General features: G+C 34.2%; 1 protein-coding gene and 1 long non-coding RNA gene across 2 annotated transcripts in view; one reads left to right on the forward strand and one right to left on the reverse strand.

Moving 5' to 3' along the window:
• LOC141381185 (uncharacterized) overlaps positions 1–1,788 on the reverse strand; it is a 7,352-nt gene extending 5,564 nt beyond the window's left edge. Inside the window, exon 1 of the long non-coding RNA XR_012400943.1 lies at positions 201–1,788. This is a non-coding gene — a long non-coding RNA (uncharacterized lncRNA). The remainder of the gene's footprint in view (positions 1–200) is intronic.
• wnk4b (WNK lysine deficient protein kinase 4b) overlaps positions 1–20,187 on the forward strand; it is a 108,856-nt gene that overhangs the window by 4,982 nt on the left and 83,687 nt on the right. The gene's annotated exons all lie outside the window — the stretch shown is intronic.

Raw genomic sequence — 20,187 nt, forward strand, 5'->3', positions numbered from 1 at the left:
ACTCAAAGTATGTGTACAAAAAATCTTTCTAAAGTACTCGAGTAGTATTACACTGTAAAAAGCTAATGCATTTACATGTAATTTGAGGATGTGTGTAAACGTAACATTGTAGTGCATTTAGTTGTTGCCTAGCTAGCACAACGTCTAGCCAGCGTCTAAGGACAACGTTATTTTGATATCCAATAACGACGTCAAATGACGTTGATATTTGGTTGATATTAGGTTGTGTTAGAAAGGGACCAAAATCCAATGTTGCCAACATAAACGAATGTCATATGGATGTCAAATACTGACCTTTATTCATTAGGCATGGCAACCAAAATCTAACATCTGATAGTGATAACGTTCACACAACGTCAAGCTGTAACATCATTAGACGTTGACAACGGCCTGATGTTGAGTTCTAACGTCAACCTGATTTTCATTTCTAAACCAAATGCAATGTCCTCACGACGTTGGGGTACAACGTCAATCTGACGTCATGTTGACCTCTTGTGCCTATTTGGGTGTTTAAGGCCATTTCGGTCATCGTACAGTAAACATCCATCATCTTCTTATCAGTGACATGCATCTAAACATTCTCTGGGTCTATGCGTGTAAAGATTTTGGATATCTTCTACGAAACTTTTAATGCTTCCAAACAGTTTGCTGCAATTATAAATTGCCCATGTCTTGGGGTAGTTCATTATGATGCGATTTACTTTCAATGTGCGATTTAATTGGACAGGAATCACAGGACTGATTTTCCTAGTCCCCATAGACGATGAAAAAATAAAGTAGTGTCTGCAGGTTGAAGGAAAGTAGTGGAGTAAAAGTACTAATACAGCACTAAAATGTACTCAAAGGAAAAGTAAAAGTACACATTATTAAAACCACTTAGTAAATTACAATTCCTGAGAAAAAATACTCAATTACTGTAATTTGAGTATCTGTAATTTGTTACTTTACACCCTGGAGGTCAGTGACTCAAACATGTTTGAAACAAGATGAGGTTGAGAAAAATGATGACAGAATTTCCATTTTTGGGTGAACTCTCCCTTAGCATCCGCTGATTTTTTTTTAGCAGTAATTGTATCAGTGCAGAGATGTGTAATGGATCACTTTATCTCTAGTCAACAGGCTAGTCAGTGAAATTGCAGTATTTTTAGGAGGGGTTCTAGTCTTATGACCATGATGCAGTGTTGATAAGAAAGAATGTAATTAAAATAAGAATGAACTGAACTAAAGATAGCATTTAGCTTGTCATTGTGTCATACAATGATAAAGTCAGCCGATATCTCAACTCACCCTTTGATGAATGGATGAGGTCAAAAAGGAAATGCAGTGTAATGCAGCTTTTTTTTCCATACGTTAGAATGTGTTTTGTTTTTTAGTCATTCATTGTAACAATGCATGTACTTAACACTTGTTAGGCACATTTAAAACAAGAATATTTATTGATGAAGTATAAAGTACAAGATGGATTTTTCTTTATTGTCAGCAAAACAATTTGGGATTAATCAAAAATAAAACAAAATGAGTATGATCAGTTACAGTTGAAGGCAGAATTATTAGCTTTTTATAATTATTTTTCAAATATTTATCAAGAATATTTTTAAACATCTTAAATGTGTGTGTGTATATATGGTTTTAATATTTTTAATAACTAACTTCTAATGCAGTTCTTAGCATATATAAGCACACCCCTCACAAATCTATCATTTAAATTCATATTTTTGATTGGAAGCTATACAATATTATGTTTGTGCATATACATTAGATTAAAGAAGCCAAATCTGGAGCTTATCTAAAAAAAAAAACTTACAATAATGGTCCAAAAACTAGTACACTCAAATTTATATGTTATAGAAAAATATTAAATATAAATTTAAAAAAGAGGAAAAATCAAGGCAAGCATAACAATTGAAAATTTTGTTGATATTTTGTAAGTTATGTTTTTTGCAAAAATTTGCTTGAATTTAATTGTATTACCTTTCAATTTCTGAATATGTTGGATGACTAAAATATTATTTGAATAAATATAGTTTAATAAATCTGTTTTGTTTAAATGCACCAAAATACATTGACTGTAGTCACTGACAAATGGATAAAAATAAAAATTTTTAAAATAGGGTGTACTCCATTATGCTGAGCATTGTAACTATTGTATTTGCCACAATTTAATATTCTTCTATTTATTTAGCAAGATACTAGCTGTCAGCTTAAAGTGTAAAATAATAATTTCTTAAGAGGGCTAATAATACTGACCCATATTTTTATTAGTATTAAAAACTGCTTGTTTTTTAGCCAAACTAAAATAAATACAGCTTTCCTCAGAAGAAAGCCTATTATAGGAAATACTGTGAAAATTTCCCTGATTTATTAAATATATTAAAAAAGAATTACAATTTCACAGGAAGGCTAATAATTTTGTCTTCGATAGTACGTTTCTAATTTGTTGATGAGTAAATTAGGGCTGGGCAATTCATTGAAGAGTAATCGAAATTGACATTCAGAATCTATAATCGACCTAATTTTTCCAGGTCATTTTTTCAGTTACTTTCCCTACAGTGTGTGGAGTCTCGTGACCCCGCTCTGTTAAGGCTGAATTATGCTTATTATATTATGATTTATATTTATTATATTATTATGATATTCTACTTCTGCCAAGGGCAAGTATACAGTCCAACGCAGCCTTAGCATACCTGCGCACCTCTCAAACAATGAGCTTGCACATCACAACAAGTGCAAGCTTTGTGATTGGTCAGTTTTGTAGTTGTTCAGCATTGACAATCAATAAATAATCATACATAGTAGATAGTGTGTGCTTCCTTCAAGTATTTTAAAATCAAGTAATGCACCTTCATTCAAAAGTCTCATTTGTAATATGTGAGCATATTTACTGTTTGAAACTTGTCATTGAACTATGAGGGCAAAATCATAAATAAAATAATTGATCATTAATTGAAATCGAGTCAAAATGTTCAATTAATCGAGATTTTGATTTTAGGCCAAATCACGCAGCCCTAGACTAAATATTATTTCACATAAAACCAATAAAGCAGACCACTTACGTTTAATATGCTATATATTGCTATATATAATTCATACATTGTTGCACCTTTGATTTGATTTGGACATCAATATGGGATGTTTTGTCATTGATCAATGACTGTATTTGTGATCTTTGCACTATTAGTTATCAGATTTTCTCTGCATGTTTTCTTCTCTGATGCACAAAAATCATTACCTTAAAAGACAGATGATTGCAGTTTAAATTCAGTGTTTTTCTTCACATGTCATTTTGCTTAAAAGGAAATTTCCTAGGCTGATTAATGTTTGAATCTTAAGGTTATGTCATATTGCACCTTTCATTGTTAAAATGGTTTACCAAGCATTTTTTAAGTAAGTTTGAACTTTCCTCTAGTTTAATACCTTTTTTTGTGTGTGTGTTGTCAACACAGTTTAAAATTCGGATTCAAACTCTAAGTAAGCTTATTAGTTCATAAGCAGCACAGAGCTTAATACAGGATAAATCACGTGGATGAAATCTGCTGGATGTTATTTTTGTCTTTACAGTCAACTTAAATTTAGTTTCTAACATATAACAAATTTGACCTTTTTTTGATAATTATGTTGTAGCGTTGAATCCAATACATGTAATTTTGTTCATTGATGCCCTTATGCTCTTTATTAGTGTTTTGCTTTAGTGTGTTACAAACTTTGTTTTCTCCACTTCTGAAAGCTCCTCCAAGCAGCGTGGGCTGTTATGTCAATAAGCCCACATAAACTGAGTAATGAGCACCGGACAAGATATTCAACCAGGCTTCCTTATGGTGTAATATGCACGATGTCAGATGCAGAGTACTTGCTGGGGTCATATTAGTCATTAAAGGGAGAGTTCACCCAAAAATGAAAATTCACTCAGAATTTACTCATCATCCACTTATTCCAAACTTGTTTGAGTTTCTTTCTTCTGTTAAACACACAGTAAGACATACTGAAGAATGATGAAAAAACAAACAGCCATTGATTGTATTTTTTGTTTTTGTTTTAACCATGTATGTCAATGGCTGCTTTCTCCAACATTTTTCAGAATATCCAATAACATAAGAAATTCATAAAAATGTTATAGCCTTTTAAGTGTGAGTAAATGGTGAGGAATTTTTAGTTTTTGTGTGAACTGCCCATATAAGTTAATTAAAAAACTAAACTAAACTAAAATGCACAAAAAAATGCAGTTTAACAAAATCCCTTCATGCCATCACATTGTTTAGATAGTTAACTTAATGGTTTTTACAATTTTACATTGATTGAACTTAAAGCAATTATGCTGCCCCTCCAAAAAAAAACAAAAAAAAACTAAAGAATTGTGTTTCAGCTCATTTTAAAGGGCACCCATTTTACCCCATTTTTCAAGATTGAAGATAAATCTTTTGTCTTGAGAGTGTCTATAAAGTTTTAGCTCAAAACACCCATCAGATTATTTATTAGACCCTTCAGAATATTGGAATTTTCTGCTCTAAACACATTGTAGCTGTTTTTGTGGCCTGTGCCTTTAATGCTAGCTCTCCCCGCCCACTGTTCCCATGTACCAATCAGTGTGCCTCAATCTCCATTTAGGCTGTGTTAGATAAACAGCACAGTGACAGACATAATGGAAGCAGATCTCATGTACCATTTGTGAGAATTACTACAGTAAGAACTTTACCAATGATTATTTGATCTGTGTTGTGAAGTTAATTCAAGCCTTTCTGCAACGATGTCACACACTATGTTATTATGAAGTTCACGCACGTGCAGACACATACAGACAGCATGCACTTTTAGCTTTACGTTGTTTTTGCACAGCAGATGTGACAGGATAGAAATTAATATCCACTATTGTATGGATATCCGTTATGGTAATGTACAAAATAAGCCTGATTTAACGTCCACAAACTGGTATTGAAGCGTCTTTTATAGTTGTACTGACACATAGCTGTGGTGATAAAGTAAAGATGTTAAAATCGCTGTAACTCACTAACATACACTGTTTTAAAACGTTTTAAACTTGTAAAAGTCATTCTTGACCACATTCGATGATGATTGATGATCACAGAGAGCTGAACAGATCTTTTAATCCCACTTGCTTTGCGCACGTCCTTTCTTGTTAATACGATTGTACACGTTATTACGGACACATGTTAATACGCACTTTTTAATCAATTCGAAGGGCAAGGAAATAACACTTCTACATCACGTTGCAGTGGGCCTCAAAATGGGAGGGATTTGGATCCTATTTTTAAGTCAGGAAATTAAAAAAAGGCTTATTGTGTTTTGTATCACTCTGATATGACTGTGGACGGACTATACCTACAAAGTTCTGTCCAAACAGCTTACAAAAGAGGATTTTCATCATAGATGCCCTTTAAATTAGTTTGGACTGTCATCATTTTTGGAGTGTAAGCTATGCCACAAATCTCATTCGAATCAGATTTTTACGTAATAAACTAGTCTATATATATATTTTACATGGTTGTCAACAGGTTGCAGGTCTGTTCTGATTAGGTGCGGAATGCAAATGTTATTATAAAACTTCTGAAACTGTACAATCATACATATATCAACACCTTGGAATTATAAGATTCTATCTGCGTTCTGAATGATTTTGAAATATAGAGCTTTGAAGTTTTTGCATTCCATATGGTAAACGGTATGTGTGTAACATTTGTTTTTTAAGTAAAACGTCTTAATGTAAACAACTTATAAAAAAACATCCCATAATGTAAATAAGTTGTCATTTAATAAGAATATGTCAATAACTCAATTTTGACAAAAATTTCAGGTAGAACCTTATGCGTATATGGTGACGATATATAATATAAATCTTTTTTTAATTTTATTTAAATTTTTATTTAATAAATTGTTTGTTTTTGATGTTAAAGGTTGAAAGTCTAAACTCTGTTTTACTGTAGGTAAGGTATCACTAGAACAGGTTAAGTGACATTCTCCTGTCCAGAGTACGTCTCTGTGAGAGAATCTTTATATGTTTTTTTTTTTTGTTTTTTTCTGTCAATGTGATTAAATTTAAGTAATTTTAATTATCATTATTTATTTTCTAGCTAGGAAGTTAGGAGGACAGGATACAGTGGTGTACCTTGTAGTCAAAGCCACTGAACATTGAGGCAGACAAAGAAGGAATAAAAGTAATACCGGGTTCAGACTGCACATTATTTTTGTCTATTGTGATTTTTATGTCAGATTTTTGTGTCCGATTGTGTTTTGACTTCTACATTTTTGTTGTGATACCTCTTAACCAATCATCATTGCTGCTCCCCCTTTATATCAAGTGGCCTTAACTACTAACATGCATCAAAGATTAAGTACTTGCAATATACTGTAAGTTAAGGTTTAAGGAATGGGCCAACAATGTGATTACAAATTTAATTGCAGAAATTAGTTACAGATGTAATTACATGCAGATATTTGCAAAATAAGTACAATATAAAAATAAGTATGAACAGAATCGGTGAATTGTACCAGATGATTTATTCAAATGTAAGTACATAGCAATTATGGCCACTTAAAATAAACAGGCTACAAACAATCACTACAGAGGAGGTGTTTTGTAGTGGTTGTTTTGTCATTTCAATTGCTTAATTCTGCATTGCAGTGCCAGTAGCATTACCTCCCTTGCTTTCACAGTGATTGAAAGCTGCTCTGTATACTGAAGAACTTCTGTGCTCAACATCTTAGATGTGAAGAGATGTGTTGTTATAGAATGAGAAAAAATGGTAAACATGTTAGTCTTAATGTCAGGATGTTGTAATGCATCCCAGAGGTGTTGTCCTCTGTCGCTGTATCTCATTATATGACTGAGTGCAGACTCAGGCTGCTGTATGTCTGCACTGTAAAGATTGTGTTTTTTTTCTTTGTTTGCAGATGTTGTTTCAAGATATTAAGAATTAAAACTGTTTAATGTGTATGCCAAACTTGTATGGGACACTGTAGCCAGAGCCTGCAGAATACATTAAAATCACTTCTTCTGACATGGACATCATCGTTTCCAAAAAAGTTGTGTTTTGCCTATCCACACGGCTACACATCTGGCAGCATTTTCCCACTCTGTTTCCTGTAATGGGTGGCACGGTGGCTCAGTGGTTAGCACTGTCGCCTCACAGCAAGAAGGTTGCTGGTTTGAGTCCTGGCTGGGCCAGTTGGCATTTTCCCTACAGTCCAAAGACATGCACTGTAGTTGACTTGGATAAACTAAGTTAGCCATAGTATATGAGTGCATATGTGAATGTGAGAGTGTATGGGTGTTTCCCAGTACTGGATTGTGGCTGGAAGGGCCTCCACTGCATAAAACGTATTCTGGAATAGTTGGAGGTTTAATCCGCTGTGGTGACCCTTGATTAATAAGGGACTAAGTCGAAAGAAAATTATTATTGAATGAATTTTTTTTGTTACCCAAAAAGTTCATTTCAGGGCACCAACAATGCTTATGTAGTGTGGACGAAAGCCTGAAACTGTATTAAACATTCACAGATTGATGTGAACCCATTGTCATATGGACAGGGCTTCAGTATCAAATATTGGATTGGCAGGCAGTTTGGCCATTTTTTATTATTTTAATACTTTTTAGATTTTTATGTAAAATGTAGCAAAACCGTTTGAAAAGCACTATTAATCAAAGTCCATTATCAAGTTCTGTGGCCAAAAAGCAGCCGGGTTTGTTGCTTTTTGGGTTCCCCCGACACATTTCCAATGTGGTTTATACTATTTGTATTAAAGACATGTGGTACAGGTGAATTGGGTTAGCTAAATTGTTCGTAGTGTATGTGTGTATGGTTGTTTCCCAGTGATGGGTTGCAGCTGGAAGAGCTTCTGCTGCGTAAAAAATGTGCTGGATAAGTTGGTGGTTCATTCCGCTGTGGTGACCCCAGAGTAATAAAGGGACTAAATAAATGAATAAATGAATAAGAGATTAACTTCCCATTTATGTATCATTAACTGGTGGTCTGGGACCTTTAGCCTGGACAGACTACTGTGCATAGCTTTAAATACAAGACAATAGTTATTTTTAAAATGTCATTTTTTAAAGAGGTTTTATATACATATATATATATATATATATATATATATATATATATATATATATATATATATATATATATATATATATATATATATATATATATATATATATATATATATATATATAAAACGCATGTACAGCTATGTTTAGCTTATTTTATTTAAATTTTTTATTACTTAATTTGTAGCCAAGAAATAATTAGTTATTTGTTTGTTTATTTTTGGTGTGGCCAGAGAAAAAAAAATTCAATAAATCCTTAATTTTGAGCCCTGAAAAGGCATGTAAAATAAGAACTAATTGCAATGCAACACCGTCAAACCACAAACCATTGGCTCATGCTCATTGAGCAAGCTCATACACAACACACAAAAAAAGTAAAATGAATGAGGAGGCATGTGGAGATAGCACAAATTCTAAATTACATAATTTTAGCATGCCAAGGTCAAGTTTATGCATACAAAATATATTTTCCCAACCACAAAATGATGGCAAATAAAAATGCTGAGTGGCTAGTAATGCTGGAAAGCTACTAGTCACAGTGGCTGGTGATTAAAAAAGTTAATGTCAAGCCCTGATGTTAAGCTGCTTTGACAAAATCTACATAGTAAAGGCGCTATAGACATAAAGATGAATTGAACGTAACACTGATGTCTTTTCGTCACAAGTGGCACTTTTTCTTTGACAAAACACCTGTGTGCTACAAGTTACTGATGAATGCTTTTGGCTTTTTCTTGATGTATTCTTTAAAATATGACATATTAGATTTCAGAACAAAAAACAACATGAAATACGAGTGCAGATTTAGAAGCTGCACCGGCTGTTTTGTAGAGAGTGCTGTCAATAGCATTTGGAGTCTTTCTTTGTGCTTGCAGGACATGTTGTTTGTCTCGTTAGAAAAAGGGAGCCCTTGTTAATCCTGTGAACGAGCCGGAGAAGTGGTTTTCTGACTTTCCCCCGACTGTCAGCCCCTGGCCATTCACATAAAGCTGTTTACCCCTTCACAGTTTTATCTGAGAAGGCCATTCCTCAGTGGCCCTTTATCCTGCAGTTCATTTCCCGCCTGCTCGCCTCTCCTCCAAATGTGCCATTTACTGCCTGTGGCTCATCGAGCTGATCCCGTTGAAACGGCAGAGCATTTATTTTACCCAGAATGCAGCGTTTTATTACCTTGGTAAATGGTGGTCTGGTGGAGCAGAGCTGCCATGGCGACGCTCGATCTGTGCAAATGAGAACAGCTTTGCTTTGAGATTTAAGGCAGCTAATGGGATTGACTGAAGTCTCTCACTCAACGATCTCTCTTTCATGATGGCTGACATGAGGGGAGATCAGGGATAAGTATGACTTAACCTAGAGCTCGGCTTCAGTGCTGCTCATTCACTTTGTTTGTGTGGGGGAATGGCCAATATTTGTTTGTTTAAGACCCCACGACAAATGTTTTAAATGTATGGAATCACATTAGGAAAAACTTTCACCAGCATGTGTGTCTGCATTTTAAAGCATTATTTCACCCAAAAATATTAAGGCAACTTTAGGTGCATATGACTTTCTATTTAAAGTTATTTGAAGAAATATCTTGTGCTTTACATGCTCTTTAACAGTCCAAAATGAGTCCAATAAATTGCATTAATTTATAATAAAATTAGGCTTTGTGAATCTAAAAACAATTTTCATCTTTAGGTTAATAAACCTTTAACTACATGGTTGGGAGACACATTTTCTGCTCATTTTTTTTTATAATGATATGTATTGTGAAAAGTGCTTTCTATACAAAGAATTAGATTGTAAAATAGCTTCACTTATATTCTGATGTTGTGGGGGGAAATATGTATTTTCATTAAAAGAAATATTGCAATCATAAGATTGATTACATTTATATTATAATACAAATATATATATATATATATATATATATATATATATATATATATATATATATATATGTATGTATGTATGTATGTATGTATGTATGTATGTATGTATGTATGTATGTATGTATGTATGTATGTATGTATGTATGTATGTATGTATGTATGTATGTATGTATGTATGTATGTATGTATGTATGTATGTATGTATGTATGTATGTATGTATGTATGTATGTATGTATGTATGTATGTATGTATGTATGTATGTGTGTATATATATATATATATATATATATATATATATATATATATATGTATGTGTGTATATGTATATATACACACACATTATTTAATCTATATTATTTAATTATAAATAATTTATTTATTAATATATTTTTTTAAATAGTTAAAAGAGAAAAAATAAAAAAATTATGAAAAAACATATTATAAAATAAAGGCTGAATCAAGATCAGGTTAAAGAATAAAATAATTCTAGAAATATAATATAATATTTTATATACATATATATATATATATATATATATATATATATATATATATATATATATATATATATATATATATATATATACACATATATATATATATACACATACAGATATTGGTGTATATTTTTATCATTTATATTATATCATTTATACTTTTTCAATATTTTTTAAAATTATATAACTTTAAATTTAAATAATAATGTAAATAAATGTTTTTAAAATGCTATATTTGCAATAAATGCTATTCCATAAAAATTATCAAATATATTCTTAAAATAAAATTTTACAAAAATATCATTTTTATAATTTATAGGACACTTATTGGAATTCTCATTGGAAAAAAAACTGAAGTGTTACTGGCGGTTATTACAAGACATTTATTGCATATATTAAAAATAAATTTTTATTGTTATCAATTTCAACAAAGTTACCCTTATAGTTTTTCACCAACTAAATGTTTAATTTATAGACCTAATAGTATAGCTATCTTTGCATCTCTCTGCCTCCTTTCTGCTGCTCACTGATCAGAGCCTAAGCTTTCTGTAATTGAATCGCGCACTTGATGTCTACTTCATTGGTCCACGTGGGCCAGCTGTGATCTCTGATATTAAATTTCATGTTCAGGGGGGCCCAGGGATGGAGATGGCTGGGGTTCACATGTCTGTCAGGTCAGTTGCTCATGTAGGCTAGATAGAGATAGAGTGTAATTGACCATCCAGATGAAAAGAGGTTATTGGCTCCTGAACTCGAGGGCAGGGTGGAAAAAAACATTGTCAAAGTATGCATAACAGATGGTCTACGGTGTGTTCATAGCTATCAAAAAGTCAGCCGGTTGCATTGGTGAGTTAATAATAAAAAATAATAAATAAATAAATGATGCAATAGTCAAATCAATCTACAATGGTGTGATTTTTATTTATTTATTTATTTAATTATTTATTTATTTATTTATATTTTTTATTTACCTCACACCATTAAACCACCAGCTATCTGATTCATTGCTATTAGACGAGGTGAGTTCATGGTGGTTTCATTCAATGTTCCCCGCTGGTGGAATGATCTTCCCATTCCCACACACACTGCTGATTCTCTTGTATTATTCAAACAGCAACTTAAGAACCCATTTCTTCCGCAATTCCCTGAATCACTGTGAACAAAACAACAGCAGCCTCAACATTATGGAATTCTGAGCGTGCCTCACATAGGTGAGTGGGCTTGACAAACCACCTGTTGAAAACACGCTTTCTATTTTTTATTTATTTTCTTTCAGACCATTCTCTGTTGACCATACTGTAAATCAAATATTGATATCGCCAATCATCTCAATCCTGGTTCTTGCAATCCTCCCTTCCTCCCCATGATATAAGCCAGGGGTTCTCAGTCTTGGTCCTGGAGGTCCAGGTGTCCTGAAGATTTTAGCTCCAACCTCAATCAGACATGTGGGCTTGCTAATCAAGCTCTTACTAGGCTAGAAACATCCTTGCAGATGTATTGAGGCAAGTTGTAGCTAAAATCTGCAGGAAACTGGATCTCCAGGACCAAGTTTAAGAACCAATGATATAACCAATTAATGATTTCTGCACAAAGCATACAGCAACCGGCCCTTGTCTTCCCGATTGGTCAACTTCAGATAGATCAACTGTTCGACTTGTTCAACTGCATACACATCACCCATTCAAGCCGACAGCTCTCAAACCTTATTAATTGTTGACATGTTTAAAAGCTCAATATATAATTTCAGTTCAATTCACTGTTAATTCTATAGCACTTTTTTACATACATAATTTGTACAGCAAAAAATAAAAATTTGAATTCATTGACTGATTGATTGTAAATCACGGTGTCCAAATTCTTTTCTGTGTATTTATTTTAAAATGATGGCCGCTGTACAGGTTTTTTTTTTCCTCAGTGGCACAGCACCATTTGTGTAGAGAAAATTTATAGCTAAGTTCATACTATTCATTTACACTTGCATTAAAATAAGGAGCTGCAGGCTTGAGGCTTTTATAGGTAGATAAACTCCAAAAAAGCTATTCCCTCCCAAGTATTTATCTTCTTCCTAAACTGTAGTCTGCATAGGAGTTTACCAGCTCCTCACAGCGGCTTTATATCATTTAATGACCAGCCTAAATGTCTCTTAAGATTTCCTTTGAATCCCAAACGATCTGCTTCACACCCTGTCATTAGTTTTTAGTGCTGCTAATCTTCTCGTCAAGTCAATATTTTTTCCCTTAATAACGGTGTGATTAAAGACAGCAGTGCATAAAAGTCATATTTCTGATATCTTGAATCGCAGGCAGTTGTAATTCAGCACAGCATGTTGATTTTAGCAGCTGATCCTGCTCATTTCACACCCTTTATCTCATTTATTCCAATGAAGTCAGACATGAAAAGCTTTCATGAAAGGATAAAGAGCAACAACAGCTGGTAAAAAGATGATTTGTTGCCCAACACATCATTAAAGGGCTGAGACCATGACTTGCTTCGCCACACATTCTGCTCTTAAATGATGCTCCTCCTTGTTTTTTGTCATTCCAGAGACTTTTCACACAAAGGCTGTTGCCTGAAGCTCTTTTGTAGCGTCAGTTGTGCAGCATATCAGTTTTTGTCCAGCCAACAGTGACACTATATGCTGCTTTTCTTTTCTTTTTTTTGTCTTAATCTGATGAGGTAGGGTTGCATGATATTGGGGGGGGAAATTGCATCGCTATATTTTATTTTACTGCAATTTTTATAACTGTGACATAAGTAAAATTTCACTAGATATCTTGAATAGCTTTATTTGGAAAGAATTCCTAATCTTACATTGATTGTAATAATTTAGGGCATTCTATCTGCATAAAATAAAATAAACATATTACAAGCAAAGATAAATACACTAGAACATATAATGATATAAAATAACTTCCTTTTGTGTGGCGTCTTAAGGGGCGGATCACACTGAATGCGCTTTTATGTTCCAAAAACGCCTCACTTCACTTCGCTTTTTGTGTTGCTAAGCAACAACTAAATCAGCTGCCTATTGTCAAAGTCCTTTTAATACAACTCATTTCCCTCAGCAGCCATCTTTAAAACGCCTCTCAGGCAGTATGCTCTGGTATTCTGTCTGAATGAGGAAACATCAAATTCTCCAAAACTGTTTGCCAAGCTTACGATTACATTTATATATTTGGAACCACTAATACAATTACTCAACAACTGTCTCATAAGATTTGTTTCTAGACGTCTGAATCAAATAAAATCAACATATGTTCAGGTTGCCCGAGCTAATGCGCATGCACACGCAAAAGGAAGGAGATCACAACACCAACCTCATTTATGGCCGTTCTACATATTATCATCCTCTGGATAAGGATATTCTAATCGTGCTGATCTTTTGAAGTTATTCACATCTTTGTCTTGATGGCGAATCTCCTTCAGAAATGACAGAGACTATTTGTTTACAAGTCTGTGGGGGTTTGAGTAATTGCTGTCATGTGATGTGCATTTGACAGGATGGACTGTACCTCGCGTTTGTTTCGTAGAAATTACAAAACCAGAAAACTTCAGTTTTTAAGTGTAGTTGGTTTATTTAAGAGTACAGATTTCAAGCTTTATTTGTATATATTTCTCATGTCTGTGAAGCAAGTATTCGCTGAGATTCCAATGCGTTTGTTGACCACCCAACTGTCGTAAAAACACACGCCTGCATCAAGCTTTTCCCCTGGAGGAACATCAGTCTATAGCGATCGATGATTGTCTCCTGTTCTAGTAGGTGAGGCTTCATTCGCCATATTAAGCTTTTTGCCCATTCAGACATGAGTGACATGTCTTGTGTATTCTTCTAGTCTTTGCTATTTTGTGCAAGTGTTTTTGTGGGTATTAATACAATTTTTAAATTTTATAGTATTGTTATATTCAAGATTTGTGATGCATACAGCAACTCAAAACAGCAACCACTCTCCTCCATCTTCAAAAGTCTCTGTAGTTGTATTGACAACACAAACACTGCAGGCACTCTGTTTTCATTTAATTGGAGAATGAAAAAGACGTGACTGACGAAACGCTTTTTTCGCTCAGTTGACTTTTTCAACTGCGAGCGTACTGCGCGCAAGGGTAAAAACATGAGGTGCTGCAAGCGGTTAAAATGTAGGCGTGCAGGGCGCATATGCAGCACGCAAATAATTGCGGGCGTTAGTAAATTATTCAAAAACGCGCCTCTAAATGCAAAAAGCGCATTTGCTGTGATCAGCCCTTATTTAATCAGGTAGAAATTTAATAATCAAATGTGAAATAATACTATATAGTTTTCATTGTATTAAAAATTAAATGCATAAAAAAATTTCAGCCACAAACTTCATCATTTCTTGAACCCAAAATGGGTCAAATTTGCTTGAAATGCTCACACAGTCACAGGCTTAAAAAAACAAAAAAAAAAACAAATTTTGCAATGATTTCGTTCATGTGGGTTTCCTCTGGGTGCTTTGGTGAACTAAATTGGTCGTAGTATATGTGTGTGTGAATATGGGTGACCGGGTGTTTTCCAGTACTGGATTGCGACTAGATGGGCATCCGCTGCATAAAACATATGCCATAATAATTGGGCGTTTATTTCGCTGTGACGACCCCTCATGAATAAAGAACTAACCTGAAGGAAAATGAATGAATGATATTGATGCTGATACATTATTGTGTTATCCTAATTTGATGTTAAGGATCTTCGGTTTTGTGGTTGTAGGCCATGTTTCCACCCGATATGCCTTTTCAGTAATCTGATCACAAGTGGTCAGTCGAAATGCGAATGAATCTCTTGTGATCCCTTGGGCTTTTTTTGTCTTGCCCTACATGGCTTTCAGTGAACATGTCCCATAACAATCAAGTGTTGGGTCAGTAGGTTAGAGAGAGGTTGTTTACTCGACAAATGCAATCTGATCATCTCTGGAAGTGGTCGAAAGTGTCAATCTAGTGTCTTTGACATCAGATTGATGAAAATAATACCAAGTTCATTTCTAATAACATTAGTAGTATTGTCATGTTCCTAAATGTTGGGAAAAATACATTTTAGATGATATTTGCATGTTGTTTGTAATTTAATAAAACATGGAAAAACATGATGAAAGCTCACACTACACTAATACTTTTAAGAAGTTTGTTGTATTTTAGTAAAGTAATTTAGTAATTTAGTAATTTGAAAATTACTAAATGAAAAAATTGAATTTTTTTTAAATGTATGTATTTTCTGTTAAAGCAGAAAGTTGGGAAAGGACCAGGGGCCTCATGTATCAACGCTGCATACGCACAAAAACTTTGCGTATGCCAGGTTTGATGCTCATGTTGGATTTACTAGCGATGAAATTAACATGAGAATGTGCGTTGGTCTGCGCCAACTTTATGTCTGGCGTATGTGCATTTCTTGTGTGTGTTTGTTTTATTTCCATTGGCGACTCCTAGAGAGAATTATGTTAAATTGCACACAACAAAGTAACGCACCAACACATGTGGAAAAACATTGATGTTAATTTATAATTGATTAATTAATCATATATATTTTTTAACCAATTATGGGATCTAGAATATATAAAAGCATTTGCAAATGTATACAACCCCTAGTCTATGGCAATGGCAGTGTTGGCCTTATTAGAGGACTTTGTCAGTGGTCAAATCTGAAGCCTCCAAGGTGGCAAGGTGTGCTATGGGTGGCTTCTTGGTGATTGATGTATTTAAAGATAATTTTCAGCTAAGTTTTTTTTTTTTTTTTTTTTTTAATTGAGTGTAATTATTTAAATGCATATCAGGAGACCGCCGTCATCCATTTAAATACGTCGCTGTTAACCCCCCTCAACAACCCACAAACTGACCAAGAGCGCAGAGTTGTAGAGCGGACAATTGGGCAGCTGAAATGCCGATGGTGCTGCCTTTAGAGCGAAGGGGTTCTGCTATTCTGCACTAACAAAGTGTTCCTCAAATACACAGGTGTCAAACTCAGTTCCAAAAAGGCCGCAGCTCTGCACAGTTTAGTTCCAACCCTAATTGAACACACCTGATCAAACTAATTGAGTCCTTCAGGCTTGTTTGAAACCTACAGGTAAGTGTGTTGGAGCAGGGTTGGAACTAAACTGTGCAGGGCTTCGGCCCTCCAGGAATTGAGTTTGACACCTCTGCTCTAATACATCTGCGTCTCCCACAGACACGGATACTACTCCAGACAGTAAAGTGTCACCCAAAATTGAGGCAACTCTTTCCTCAAAGGAAGTTAGTTCAGCATCCTCTGTTTCTCCGCCTGTTCGGTCCACACTTTGACGGTGCACCGCTGTTCTCCTCTTAACCTGCGTCTTTACATCGGACCATTTCTTCTTTAATTCGTTCACAGTGCGATGTTCAGACCCCACTGCGTTAACCGTGTCAGCTAATTACTCCCACTTTTTTTTCTTTCTTTCTTTTTTCTTTATTAATTGCGGAGGACAAAATTGCAACTAATACTGTTTTTCTCCAGTCTACCTCCGATAGAAGCACCTCCAATTTACATTCTGTGAAGTTTTTCTTTTTGCTTGCTTTTGCCATTGCTTTTTCGTTTGGTTTTGCCTAAGTAGAGTCATTACCATATTTATTATGGGGTACAGGCAGGGAGGGGTTTTGCGCTCATGCACATCCGATTAGTTTCAGGTTAATTTGGATGTACAAAGAGAAATATGTGTTTTATTTTGCGTACGCAGTGTTTCATATATCTGAAGTTTTTACTGTGTACGCACATTTACAGCTTTGTCCGTACGCAATGTTTTAGAATTAATTCAACGCAAGTCTTTGTACATGAGGCCCCAGAAGTCTACTTCTTTTCTACATTATTTGGTAACATTGAAGTAAGCAGTTTTTTTTGTGAATGAGTGAGACTTATGATTCATTAGCTTCTTTGACTGCAACTAGAAGATTAGCAACGTGCTGTTAATAGTAAATCTGTTTGAGCTACAAACTATTGTATTGTGGTTTTTGGTCCATTTCTGTGCATATCCTTTAAAACCAAAAGCTAATATACTTCCATTAAAAGTAACAAACCTTTTATTTTTATTTAATTCTTTGCTAGCCATAGTAAGGGAGATGATTGTTTTACATGTCATTTTTCCCATTCATGCTTTTTAGGCCAGAGAAATATACTGTTTTCAATTTCTGCTGATGTAATCCTGCTTTGGACTCTAACACTAATGCCCTTCAGATCTAGTGCTAATAAACCTCCCTACCAGCATGTGTTGGGGCATATTGTCAAGTTATGAACATTGTGTTAGTCGAGGTGATAATCCATTGTGTGAGTGAGTCACACATTTGAGAATCTATGTCTGTCTGCATTGTGCAGAATTCCTCCTAATTGCAGCTTCCTCTGACGCTAATGTTGATCACCCACTGTTTAATGAGTAATACAAACTTATTAGTTCACAACTGGAGCACTGTATTTCCCATGAAAGAATCAACAGGTTTTTGGATGTGTTATCATCGTGAGAATGGCAGTAGTTGTCTCTAACAGTGCTGATGCTGTTGTCCGGTTTGGGATACACAATTGCAGCATTGGCTGATTTTTATTGGCTCTTCGCAAGGCTATTGCAGGCTCCATATTCATTCTGATGGGGATGAGATTGCATCGCATTTAACCTTCAGAAGAATTAGTTTCCTGGGAAATCAAGTTTAACAGTGATTCTATGAGCCTTTTGGGACATGGAAAACACACTCTATGTTTACAGATGTCACAGCTAATTGCACACTCTCCTTGATTAAGTTTTAATACACTTCACTTCATTCATTTGATCATTAATGCAGTATTAGCAGTGAATAATTTTAAAGAACACTTTTATTTGTGAGTAAAATTTAAAATGTATACATTTAATAATAATATAATATATACAATGATTTTAATGCTGAACGGTCCACGCCAGTTCTCCTGTCACATGTCACAATTCTCCTGTTACATTTTTCAGAAGTTATTATGCTGATATGCTGCTCAGAAACTTTCATTAAGTGCTAAAGTTTTTATTTTTTAATTTTTTAATTTTGTGGAAATCATAGTACTATTAAAAAGTTTGGAATATGACAATGTACAACTTTTAGTAAGCAATGACAAAAGATATTTATAGTGTAAAAAAAGTTTTCCCTATTTCAAATAAATGCTCTTTATTGAACTTATAAAACCAGTTTCACAGACAAGGCTTAAGGCTAGTTCCAGATTAAATTTCATGTTTGAACTGTCTCAACAGTGAGATATCTTGAAATATGACAGTGCCATTGTTTTGTCTCCAGATCCACACCTGTACTGTGTTTTTCATAAAATACTTTTTTCTAAGCAGAAAAAATAACTTTTAACTTTGATAATAATTAGAAATATGACTATTAACTATTACATTGCTATTACTATTAGCACTAAATCAGCATATTAGTATATTTTCTGAAGCTTCATGTGGCACTGAAAATGGTTGAAAATTCAGCTTTTCCAATACAGCGATTGAATTATATTTAAAAATATAATAAAATGCATAATTTTATTGCATTTCTTTGGTTTTGATCAGTGTTTGTGTAATAAAACTTATTTTAAAAACACAAATCTTAATTATTCCAAACTTTGACCAATAATACAGTACAGTACGGTCATGTTTCAATATGTCATGTTTTTTTTTCTGGGTGAAATATTCTAAAGGAGGTGTTGACATGGAATTGAACCAAATTTTGGTTAAAAAAAAACAATACAAACAAAAATATAATGTTGATTAAAAAATATAACAAAACAGAAAAACGGAATGGCACAAGGAGAATGAACTGAACTACTAAAATGTATTAAACATTTTTATAAAAGGCTTTTTTTGGTGATGGCAGCTGAAAGATGGCTCTAATATGGGGAATGATGTTACATGAATAGCTCAGGTGTGATTATTATTATTATTATTATTTTTTTAAGCATTTCATTGTAGTAACCTCTCTGACCTCTGTGGTTCCCCTTGATCACCATCAGAGGTCACCGTCACCGGACTACTAATTCAGTTCAACTACATTTCTCTGCATTCCTCCCGTCTAATTACCCCCAGCACCTGAAAGCTATTTCAATAATTATTTATACTCCATCTCTGCTTTTACTCATTGCAAAGTCTTGTTTTGCCCCGCATACAATTCTTAGCGTTTTCCTGTTTACTGACCTGATTCTGTGTTTTGACCCTGGCTTGTTTTCGCGTCTCTGTGATTGTTGATGCTGCTTGCCTTCTGTGACCCTCTGCTCACTTTAATTGAACAGTCTTTCTGCTGTAAGCCACCTGTCTTGACTGATTGCCTCTTCAAGGACTCTGAGTTAAGTTTCTCCTCCGCTATCTTCGCTTGTTATCCGACTCTGCCTGTTCAAACATCCTAATGTGATTCAACAAAGCTTCAAATGGGTCCTCACTCTGCTGATGCAACTTTACAATTGTCTTGCCCTGCTTTTATCTTCATAATCCTGATAATGTAGATGTTGAACTGACGCAGCTGATATTAATTGACTATGAGGAATTCAGGTGGTTGCTACTGAGAGATTTCATCTGCTGTCTGGGCTTTCTCTGCCCTTCTACATCTTGCTTTCTTCATGTGTTCAATACTTTTTTTCTCTCTCATTTTATTTCAAATAACTTAACTTGTAAACTAAATAGTTATGTTTTCTTTGCATATTTGGATTTCTTTGGTTGCTATCAACATCTGGTGAAAATTTTAAGTCAACAGCACCTTTAGAAATGTTTTCTGTGAAAAATGGTGACGTGCTGAATACTTGTTTCC

The sequence above is a fragment of the Danio rerio genome, chromosome 3, assembly GCF_049306965.1.
Source record: "Danio rerio strain Tuebingen ecotype United States chromosome 3, GRCz12tu, whole genome shotgun sequence".
NCBI classification, from domain to species: domain Eukaryota; kingdom Metazoa; phylum Chordata; class Actinopteri; order Cypriniformes; family Danionidae; genus Danio; species Danio rerio.